The sequence below is a fragment of the Hyla sarda genome, unplaced genomic scaffold (genome assembly GCF_029499605.1).
Source record: "Hyla sarda isolate aHylSar1 unplaced genomic scaffold, aHylSar1.hap1 scaffold_250, whole genome shotgun sequence".
Classification (NCBI taxonomy): domain Eukaryota; kingdom Metazoa; phylum Chordata; class Amphibia; order Anura; family Hylidae; genus Hyla; species Hyla sarda.
In genome coordinates, this window is record NW_026609187.1 from 105,086 (window position 1) to 115,995 (window position 10,910).

General features: G+C 42.6%; 3 pseudogenes; all 3 read left to right on the forward strand.

The window, feature by feature from the left end:
* Nucleotides 1-249: 249 nt before the first annotated feature.
* On the forward strand, nucleotides 250-352 carry LOC130323519 (U2 spliceosomal RNA; annotated as a pseudogene).
* Nucleotides 353-1,867: 1,515 nt separating this feature from the next.
* Nucleotides 1,868-1,970, forward strand: LOC130323521 (U2 spliceosomal RNA; annotated as a pseudogene).
* A 6,325-nt stretch (nucleotides 1,971-8,295) lies between these two features.
* LOC130323524 (U2 spliceosomal RNA) lies at nucleotides 8,296-8,398 on the forward strand (annotated as a pseudogene).
* Nucleotides 8,399-10,910: the final 2,512 nt, after the last annotated feature.

Here is a 10,910-nt window from a genome sequence, read left to right on the forward strand (position 1 = left end):
AGTAAGAAGGGTTCCTGCCAAAGCCAGGTTATGGATTGCATTTAAAAATGGTCCATCAGAGTGAAATGGACTCCCATCTTCCTGCTTAGCAATAATGATATGGGTTTAGGGTCTGCTGTGTGTACTGGTGGGTGACTGCCACCCAGCCAGAGTGTGTATGGGAGGCTGCCAGCCAGCCTCCCTTCCTACAAGTAGTGATGGTGCATGTGAAGGGGACAGCGTTGGTTCCTCCCCTTTCACAGTTATCACTTCTCATTCTTCCTTTTGGCTGGTATCAAATGTGGTGTCTGTTTATATCAGTTTAATATCTGATATGTCCCCTATCTGGTAGCATATATTAAATGCACCACCAGGGTTCAGTGTTGGAAAGAAAGATTACCTGTTTATTTGCTGCAGCTGCTTGCTGGCTAGTCCAGTGGGCCCCTACTGCAGGCAAAAGACAATAGGTGGTGCCGCTTGTGTCTGGCCCCTGTTGGAGCGACCAGGCACAGGACTGCTGCTGCTGAATGTCCTCTTTAATTGAATAAGCTCAGCAACCAGCACACCTGTGTAGGTTGGACATGACATGATAGGTAGCTGTCTTTCAGGTAGTGGGTGCTGAATCTTGTTAATTGACATGGGGGTGTCATTGCTGTTGATTGACCATGCATTGGTACTGTGGTATTGGAATAATTAAAACAAATGTTGCCAGCCAGCCATCCATTGCAATAATGGATAGGACATCAGCTATGAGGCATTTGTTTGTACAAACTGCTGCTCACGACTAATGTTGTAATATAGTGTCTCCATCTGCTGGTGGTATTGAATAAGCAATAGTGCAATGATAGGGTCTGAAAAAGGAGTAAAATAAGAAGCAGCAGCATAGGAAAAAAGGAGGAAAGAAGGAAAACATGGAGAGAAGAAAAAAAGAAGGTAAAAAAAAGGTGAAAACATGTTTAAAAAAGTATTTCCATCTCTCTCTCTCTCTATATATGTATATATATATATATATATATATATTTAAAAGAAAAAAAATTATATATATATATATATATATATATATATATATACATATAGAGAGAGAGAAAGAGATAGATAGATAGATACACATACATACATACATACATACATACATACAACATACATACATACATACATATGTGTGTATTGTTGGAGTTGCAAACATGGGTGCACTTGACAAACTCAGTGCGGCTATTCCCCATTGAAAGATTGTTGCATCCAGGACCCTTAGCACTGTGATATGCTACTCAATACCACTGGCATAGCCAGGTGTAAACAACATCTGACCTTTGTTGTGTATGTAACCATGGAGATTGTGATGTCACCTAGGCCCACCAAAGAACAGCCTTGTCAGAAGCAGCACTGCCATGAGCAGAAGCAGCAGATCCATAGGTTTTCAAATAAGCTGGATTTAACCAAGACAAGTGAGTCCAATAGGATGCAGGTATGTCCTCTATCCTTACAGCTTCCCGTGGCTGTTGGTTTTATACCGTTTGGGGACAGCCAAGGAGGCGTCAGCAGGCAACACAGGTAAGTGTGTGCTTGTGTGTGTGTGTGTGTGTGTGTGTGTGTGTTTCCTATGCAGATCCTAAACCCAGTATCAAATGCAAGTAGGAGGAGTAAGAAGGGTTCCTGCCAAAGCCAGGTTATGGATTGCATTTAAAAATGGTCCATCAGAGTGAAATGGACTCCCATCTTCCTGCTTAGCAATAATGATATGGGTTTAGGGCCTGCTGTGTGTACTGGTGGGTGACTGCCACCCAGCCAGAGTGTGTATGGGAGGCTGCCAGCCAGCCTACCTTCCTACAAGTACTGATGGTGCATGTGAAGGGGACAGCGTTGGTTCCTCCCCTTTCGCAGTTATCACTTCTCATTCTTCCTTTTGGCTGGTATCAAATGTGGTGTCTGTTTATATCAGTTTAATATCTGATATGTCCCCTATCTGGTAGCATATATTAAATGCACCACCAGGGTTCAGTGTTGGAAAGAAAGATTACCTGTTTATTTGCTGCAGCTGCTTGCTGGCTAGTCCAGTGGGCCCCTACTGCAGGCAAAAGACAATAGGTGGTGCCGCTTGTGTCTGGCCCCTGTTGGAGCGACCAGGCACAGGACTGCTGCTGCTGAATGTCCTTTTTAATTGAATAAGCTCAGCAACCAGCACACCTGTGCAGGTTGGACATGACATGATAGGTAGCTGTCTTTCAGGTAGTGGGTGCTGAATCTTGTTAATTGACATGGGGGTGTCATTGCTGTTGATTGACCATGCATTGGTACTGTGGTATTGGAATAATTAAAACAAATGTTGCCAGCCAGCCATCCATTGCAATAATGGATAGGACATCAGCTATGAGGCATTTGTTTGTACAAACTGCTGCTCACGACTAATGTTGTAATATAGTGTCTCCATCTGCTGGTGGTATTGAATAAGCAATAGTGCAATGATAGGGTCTGAAAAAGGAGTAAAATAAGAAGCAGCAGCATAGGAAAAAAGGAGGAAAGAAGGAAAACATGGAGAGAAGAAAAAAAGAAGGTAAAAAAAAGGTGAAAACATGTTTAAAAAAGTATTTCCATCTCTCTCTCTCTATATATGTATACATATATATATATATATATATATATATATATATATATATATTTAAAAGAAAAAAAAATTATATATATATATATATATATATATATATATATATATACATATAGAGAGAGAGAAAGAGATAGATAGATAGATAGATAGATACACATACATACATACATACATACATACAACATACATACATATGTGTGTATTGTTGGTGTTGCAAACATGGGTGCACTTGACAAACTCAGTGCGGCTATTCCCCATTGAAAGATTGTTGCATCCAGGACCCTTAGCACTGTGATATGCTACTCAATACCACTGGCATGGCCAGGTGTAAACAACATCTGACCTTTGTTGTGTATGTAACCATGGAGATTGTGATGTCACCTAGGCCCACCAAAGAACAGCCTTGTCAGAAGCAGCACTGCCATGATCAGAAGCAGCAGCACCATAAGTTTTCAAATAAGCTGGATTTAACCAAGACAAGTGAGTCCAATAGGATGCAGGTATGTCCTCTATCCTTACAGCTTCCCGTGGCTGTTGGTTTTATACCGTTTGGGGACAGCCAAGGAGGCGTCAGCAGGCAACACAGGTAAGTGTGTGCTTGTGTGTGTGTGTGTGTGTGTGTGTGTGTTTCCTATGCAGATCCTAAACCCAGTATCAAATGCAAGTAGGAGGAGTAAGAAGGGTTCCTGCCAAAGCCAGGTTATGGATTGCATTTAAAAATGGTCCATCAGAGTGAAATGGACTCCCATCTTCCTGCTTAGCAATAATGATATGGGTTTAGGGCCTGCTGTGTGTACTGGTGGGTGACTGCCACCCAGCCAGAGTGTGTATGGGAGGCTGCCAGCCAGCCTACCTTCCTACAAGTAGTGATGGTGCATGTGAAGGGGACAGCGTTGGTTCCTCCCCTTTCACAGTTATCACTTCTCATTCTTCCTTTTGGCTGGTATCAAATGTGGTGTCTGTTTATATCAGTTTACTATCTGATATGTCCCCTATCTGGTAGCATATATTAAGTGCACCACCAGGGTTCAGTTTTGGAAAGAAAGATTACCTGTTTATTTACTGCTGCAGCTGCTTGCTGGCTAGTCCAGTGGGCCCCTACTGCAGGCAAAAGACAATAGGTGGTGCCGCTTGTGTCTGGCCCCTGTTGCAGCGACCAGGCACAGGACTGCTGCTGCTGAATGTCCTCTTTAATTGAATAAGCTCAGCAACCAGCACACCCCTGCAGGTTGGACATGACATGATAGGTAGCTGTCTTTCAGGTAGTGGGTGCTGAATCTTGTTAATTGACATGGGGGTGTCATTGCTGTTGATTGACCATGCATTGGTACTGTGGTATTGGAATAATAAAAACAAATGTTGCCAGCCAACCATCCATTGCAATAATGGATAGGACATCAGCTATGAGGCATTTGTTTGTACAAACTGCTGCTCACAACTAATGTTGTAATATAGTGTCTCCATCTGCTGGTGGTATTGAATAAGCAATAGTGCAATGATAGGGTCTGAAAAAGAAGAAAAATAAGAAGCAGCAGCATAGGAAAAAAGGAGGAAAGAAGGAAAACATGGAGAGAAGAAAAAAAGAAGGTTAAAAAAAAAGGTGAAAACATGTTTAAAAAAGTATTTCCATCTCTCTCTCTCTATATATATGTGTATATATATATATATATATATATATATATATATATATATTTAAAAGAAAAAAAAATTATATATATATATATATATATATATATATATATATATACATATAGAAAGAGAGAAAGAGATAGATAGATAGATACATACATAACATACATTACATACATTACATACATACATTACATACATACATACATATGTGTGTATTGTTGGAGTTGCAAACATGGGTGCACTTGACAAACTCAGTGCTGCTATTCCCCATTGAAAGATTGTTGCATCCAGGACCCTTAGCAGTGTGATATGCTACTCAATACCACTGGCATGGCCAGGTGTAAACAACATCTGACCTTTGTTGTGTATGTAACCATGGAGATTGTGATGTCACCTAGGCCCACCAAAGAACAGCCTTGTCAGAAGCAGCACTGCCATGAGCAGAAGCAGCAGATCCATAGGTTTTCAAATAAGCTGGATTTAACCAAGACAAGTGAGTCCAATAGGATGCAGGTATGTCCTCTATCCTTACAGCTTCCCGTGGCTGTTGGTTTTATACCGTTTGGGGACAGCCAAGGTGGCGTCAGCAGGCAACACAGGTAAGTGTGTGCTTGTGTGTGTGTGTGTGTGTGTGTGTTTCCTATGCAGATCCTAAACCCAGTATCAAATGCAAGTAGGAGGAGTAAGAAGGGTTCCTGCCAAAGCCAGGTTATGGATTGCATTTAAAAATGGTCCATCAGAGTGAAATGGACTCCCATCTTCCTGCTTAGCAATAATGATATGGGTTTAGGGTCTGCTGTGTGTACTGGTGGGTGACTGCCACCCAGCCAGAGTGTGTATGGGAGGCTGCCAGCCAGCCTCCCTTCCTACAAGTAGTGATGGTGCATGTGAAGGGGACAGCGTTGGTTCCTCCCCTTTCACAGTTATCACTTCTCATTCTTCCTTTTGGCTGGTATCAAATGTGGTGTCTGTTTATATCAGTTTACTATCTGATAAGTCCCCTATCTGGTAGCATATATTAAGTGCACCACCAGGGTTCAGTGTTGGAAAGAAAGATTACCTGTTTATTTACTGCTGCAGCTGCTTGCTGGCTAGTCCAGTGGGCCCCTACTGCAGGCAAAAGACAATAGGTGGTGCCGCTTGTGTCTGGCCCCTGTTGGAGCGACCAGGCACAGGACTGCTGCTGCTGAATGTCCTCTTTAATTGAATAAGCTCAGCAACCAGCACACCTGTGCAGGTTGGACATGACATGATAGGTAGCTGTCTTTCAGGTAGTGGGTGCTGAATCTTGTTAATTGACCATGCATTGGTACTGTGGTATTGGAATAATTAAAACAAATGTTGCCAGCCAGCCATCCATTGCAATAATGGATAAGACATCAGCTATGAGGCATTTGTTTGTACAAACTGCTGCTCACAACTAATGTTGTAATATAGTGTCTCCATCTGCTGGTGGTATTGAATAAGCAATAGTGCAATGATAGGGTCTGAAAAAGAAGAAAAATAAGAAGCAGCAGCATAGGAAAAAAGGAGGAAAGAAGGAAAACATGGAGAGAAGAAAAAAAGAAGGTAAAAAAAAGGTGAAAACATGTTTAAAAAAGTATTTCCATCTCTCTCTCTCTCTATATATGTATATATATATATATATATATATATTTAAAAGAAAAAAAAATTATATATATATATATATATATATATATATATACATATAGAGAGAGAGAAAGAGATAGATAGATAGATACACATACATACATACATACATACATACATACATACATACATATGTGTGTATTGTTGGAGTTGCAAACATGGGTGCACTTGACAAACTCAGTGCGGCTATTCCCCATTGAAAGATTGTTGCATCCAGGACCCTTAGCACTGTGATATGCTACTCAATACCACTGGCATGGCCAGGTGTAAACAACATCTGACCTTTGTTGTGTATGTAACCATGGAGATTGTGATGTCACCTAGGCCCACCAAAGAACAGCCTTGTCAGAAGCAGCACTGCCATGATCAGAAGCAGCAGCACCATAAGTTTTCAAATAAGCTGGATTTAACCAAGACAAGTGAGTCCAATAGGATGCAGGTATGTCCTCTATCCTTACAGCTTCCCGTGGCTGTTGGTTTTATACCGTTTGGGGACAGCCAAGGAGGCGTCAGCAGGCAACACAGGTAAGTGTGTGCTTGTGTGTGTGTGTGTGTGTGTGTGTGTGTGTGTATTTCCTATGCAGATCCTAAACCCAGTATCAAATGCAAGTAGGAGGAGTAAGAAGTGTTCCTGCCAAAGCCAGGTTATGGATTGCATTTAAAAATGGTCCATCAGAGTGAAATGGACTCCCATCTTCCTTCTTAGCAATAATGATATGGGTTTAGGGCCTGCTGTGTGTACTAGTGGGTGACTGCCACCCAGCCAGAGTGTGTATGGGAGGCTGTCAGCCAGCCTCCCTTCCTACAAGTAGTGATGGTGCATGTGAAGGGGACAGCGTTGGTTCCTCCCCTTTCACAGTTATCACTTCTCATTCTTCCTTTTGGCTGGTATCAAATGTGGTGTCTGTTTATATCAGTTTAATATCTGATATGTCCCCTATCTGGTAGCATATATTAAGTGCACCACCAGGGTTCAGTGTTGGAAAGAAAGATTACCTGTTTATTTGCTGCTGCAGCTGCTTGCTGGCTAGTCCAGTGGGCCCCTACTGCAGGCAAAAGACAATAGGTGGTGCCGCTTGTGTCTGGCCCCTGTTGGAGTGACCAGGCACAGGACTGCTGCTGCTGAATGTCCTCTTTAATTGAATAAGCTCAGCAACCAGCACACCTGTGCAGGTTGGACATGACATGATAGGTAGCTGTCTTTCAGGTAGTGGGTGCTGAATCTTGTTAATTGACCATGCATTGGTACTGTGGTATTGGAATAATAAAAACAAATGTTGCCAGCCAACCATCCATTGCAATAATGGATAGGACATCAGCTATGAGGCATTTGTTTGTACAAACTGCTGCTCACAACTAATGTTGTAATATAGTGTCTCCATCTGCTGGTGGTATTGAATAAGCAATAGTGCAATGATAGGGTCTGAAAAAGAAGAAAAATAAGAAGCAGCAGCATAGGAAAAAAGGAGGAAAGAAGGAAAACATGGAGAGAAGAAAAAAAGAAGGTTAAAAAAAAAGGTGAAAACATGTTTAAAAAAGTATTTCCATCTCTCTCTCTCTCTATATATGTATATATATATATATATATATATATATATTTAAAAGAAAAAAAATTATATATATATATATATATATATACATATAGAAAGAGATAGATAGATACATACATACATTACATACATTACATACATACATTACATACATACATATGTGTGTATTGTTGGAGTTGCAAACATGGGTGCACTTGACAAACTCAGTGCGGCTATTCCCCATTGAAAGATTGTTGCATCCAGGACCCTTAGCACTGTGATATGCTACTCAATACCACTGGCATGGCCAGGTGTAAACAACATCTGACCTTTGTTGTGTATGTAACCATGGAGATTGTGATGTCACCTAGGCCCACCAAAGAACAGCCTTGTCAGAAGCAGCACTGCCATGATCAGAAGCAGCAGCACCATAAGTTTTCAAATAAGCTGAATTTAACCAAGACAAGTGAGTCCAATAGGATGCAGGTATGTCCTCTATCCTTACAGCTTCCCGTGGCTGTTGGTTTTATACCGTTTGGGGACAGCCAAGGAGGCGTCAGCAGACAACACAGGTAAGTGTGTGCTTGTGTGTGTGTGTGTGTGTGTGTGTTTCCTATGCAGATCCTAAACCCAGTATCAAATGCAAGTAGGAGGAGTAAGAAGGGTTCCTGCCAAAGCCAGGTTATGGATTGCATTTAAAAATGGTCCATCAGAGTGAAATGGACTCCCATCTTCCTGCTTAGCAATAATGATATGGGTTTAGGGCCTGCTGTGTGTACTGGTGGGTGACTGCCACCCAGCCAGAGTGTGTATGGGAGGCTGCCAGCCAGCCTACCTTCCTACAAGTAGTGATGGTGCATGTGAAGGGGACAGCGTTGGTTCCTCCCCTTTCACAGTTATCACTTCTCATTCTTCCTTTTGGCTGGTATCAAATGTTGTGTCTGTTTATATCAGTTTAATATCTGATATGTCCCCTATCTGGTAGCATATATTAAGTGCACCACCAGGGTTCAGTGTTGGAAAGAAAGATTACCTGTTTATTTACTGCTGCAGCTGCTTGCTGGCTAGTCCAGTGGGCCCCTACTGCAGGCAAAAGACAATAGGTGGTGCCGCTTGTGTCTGGCCCCTGTTGGAGCGACCAGGCACAGGACTGCTGCTGCTGAATGTCCTCTTTAATTGAATAAGCTCAGCAACCAGCACACCTGTGCAGGTTGGACATGACATAATAGGTAGCTGTCTTTCAGGTAGTGGGTGCTGAATCTTGTTAATTGACATGGGGGTGTCATTGCTGTTGATTGACCATGCATTGGTACTGTGGTATTGGAATAATAAAAACAAATGTTGCCAGCCAACCATCCATTGCAATAATGGATAGGACATCAGCTATGAGGCATTTGTTTGTACAAACTGCTGCTCACAACTAATGTTGTAATATAGTGTCTCCATCTGCTGGTGGTATTGAATAAGCAATAGTGCAATGATAGGGTCTGAAAAAGAAGAAAAATAAGAAGCAGCAGCATAGGAAAAAAGGAGGAAAGAAGGAAAACATGGAGAGAAGAAAAAAAGAAGGTTAAAAAAAAGGTGAAAACATGTTTAAAAAAGTATTTCCATCTCTCTCTCTCTATATATATGTATATATATATATATATATATATATATATATATAAAAGAAAAAAAATTATATATATATATATATATATATATATATATACACATAAAGAGAGAGTGAAAGAGATAGATAGATAGATATAGATAGATATAGATAGATACACATAGATACACATACATACATACATACATACATACATACATACATACATATGTGTGTATTGTTGGAGTTGCAAACATGGGTGCACTTGACAAACTCAGTGCGGCTATTCCCCATTGAAAGATTGTTGCATCCAGGACCCTTAGCACTGTGATATGCTACTCAATACCACTGGCATGGCCAGATGTAAACAACATCTGACCTTTGTTGTGTATGTAACCATGGAGATTGTGATGTCACCTAGGCCCACCAAAGAACAGCCTTGCCAGAAGCAGCACTGCCATGAGCAGAAGCAGCAGCACCATAGGTTTTCAAATAAGCTGGATTTAACCAAGACAAGTGAGTCCAATAGGATGCAGGTATGTCCTCTATCCTTACAGTTTCCCGTGGCTGTTGGTTTTATACCGTTTGGGGACAGCCAAGGAGGCGTCAGCAGGCAACACAGGTAAGTGTGTGCTTGTGTGTGTGTGTGTGTGTGTGTGTATTTCCTATGCAGATCCTAAACCCAGTATCAAATGCAAGTAGGAGGAGTAAGACGGGTTCCTGCCAAAGCCAGGTTATGGATTGCATTTAAAAATGGTCCATCAGAGTGAAATAGACTCCCATCTTCCTGCTTAGCAATAATGATATGGGTTTAGGGCCTGCTGTGTGTACTGGTGGGCGACTGCCACCCAGCCAGAGTGTGTATGGGAGGCTGCCAGCCAGCCTCTCTTCCTACAAGTAGTGATGGTGCATGTGAAGGGGACAGCGTTGGTTCCTCCCATTTCACAGTTATCACTTCTCATCCTTCCTTTTGGCTGGTATCAAATGTGGTGTCTGTTTATATCAGTTTAATATCTGATATGTCCCCTATCTGGTAGCATATATTAAGTGCACCACCAGGTTTCAGTGTTGGAAAGAAAGATTACCTGTTTATTTGCTGCTTCAAGAGAGCAAGCGAGCCAGATAAGAGAGGGAGTCAGACAAGAGAGCAAGCGAGCCATATAAGAGAGCGAGCCAGACATGAGTGCGAGCCAGATAAGAGAGTGAACCAGACAAGAGAGCAAGCGAGCCAGATATGAGAGCAAGCGAGCCAGACAAGAGCGCAAGCGAGCAAGCCAGATATGAGAGCAAGCGAGTGACCCAGATATGCGAGCGAGCGAGCCAGACAAGAGAGCAAGCGAGCGAGCCATATATGAGAGCTAGTGAGCCAGACATGAGAGCAAGCGAGCGAGCCAGATGTGAGAGCAAGTGAGCGAGCCAGATATGAGAGCAAGCGAGCGAGCCAGATATGAGAGCAAGCGAGCGAGCCAGATATGAGAGCGAGCGAGCCAGACATGAGAGCGAGCGAGTAAGATATGAGAGCGAGCGAGCCAGATATGCGAGCGAGCGAGCCAGATAAGAGAGCGAGCCAGACAAGAGAGCAAGCGAGCGAACCAGATATGAGAGCAATCGAGTGAGCCAGATATGAGAGCAAGCGAGCCAGCCAGATGTGAGAGCGAGCGAGCCAGATATGCGAGCTAGCAAGATAAAAGAGCGAGCCAGACAAGAGAGCAAGCGAGCGAGCCAGATATGAGAGCAAGCGAGCAAGCCAGATATCATAGCGAGCCAGATAAGAGAGCGAACCAGACAAGAGAGCAAGCGAGAAAGTCAGATATGAGAGCGAGTGAGCCAGACATGAGAGCAAGTGAGCGAGCCTGATATGAGAGCGAGCTAGATAAGAGAGCAAGCCAGACAAGAGAGCAAGCGAGCGAGCCAGATATGCTAGCGA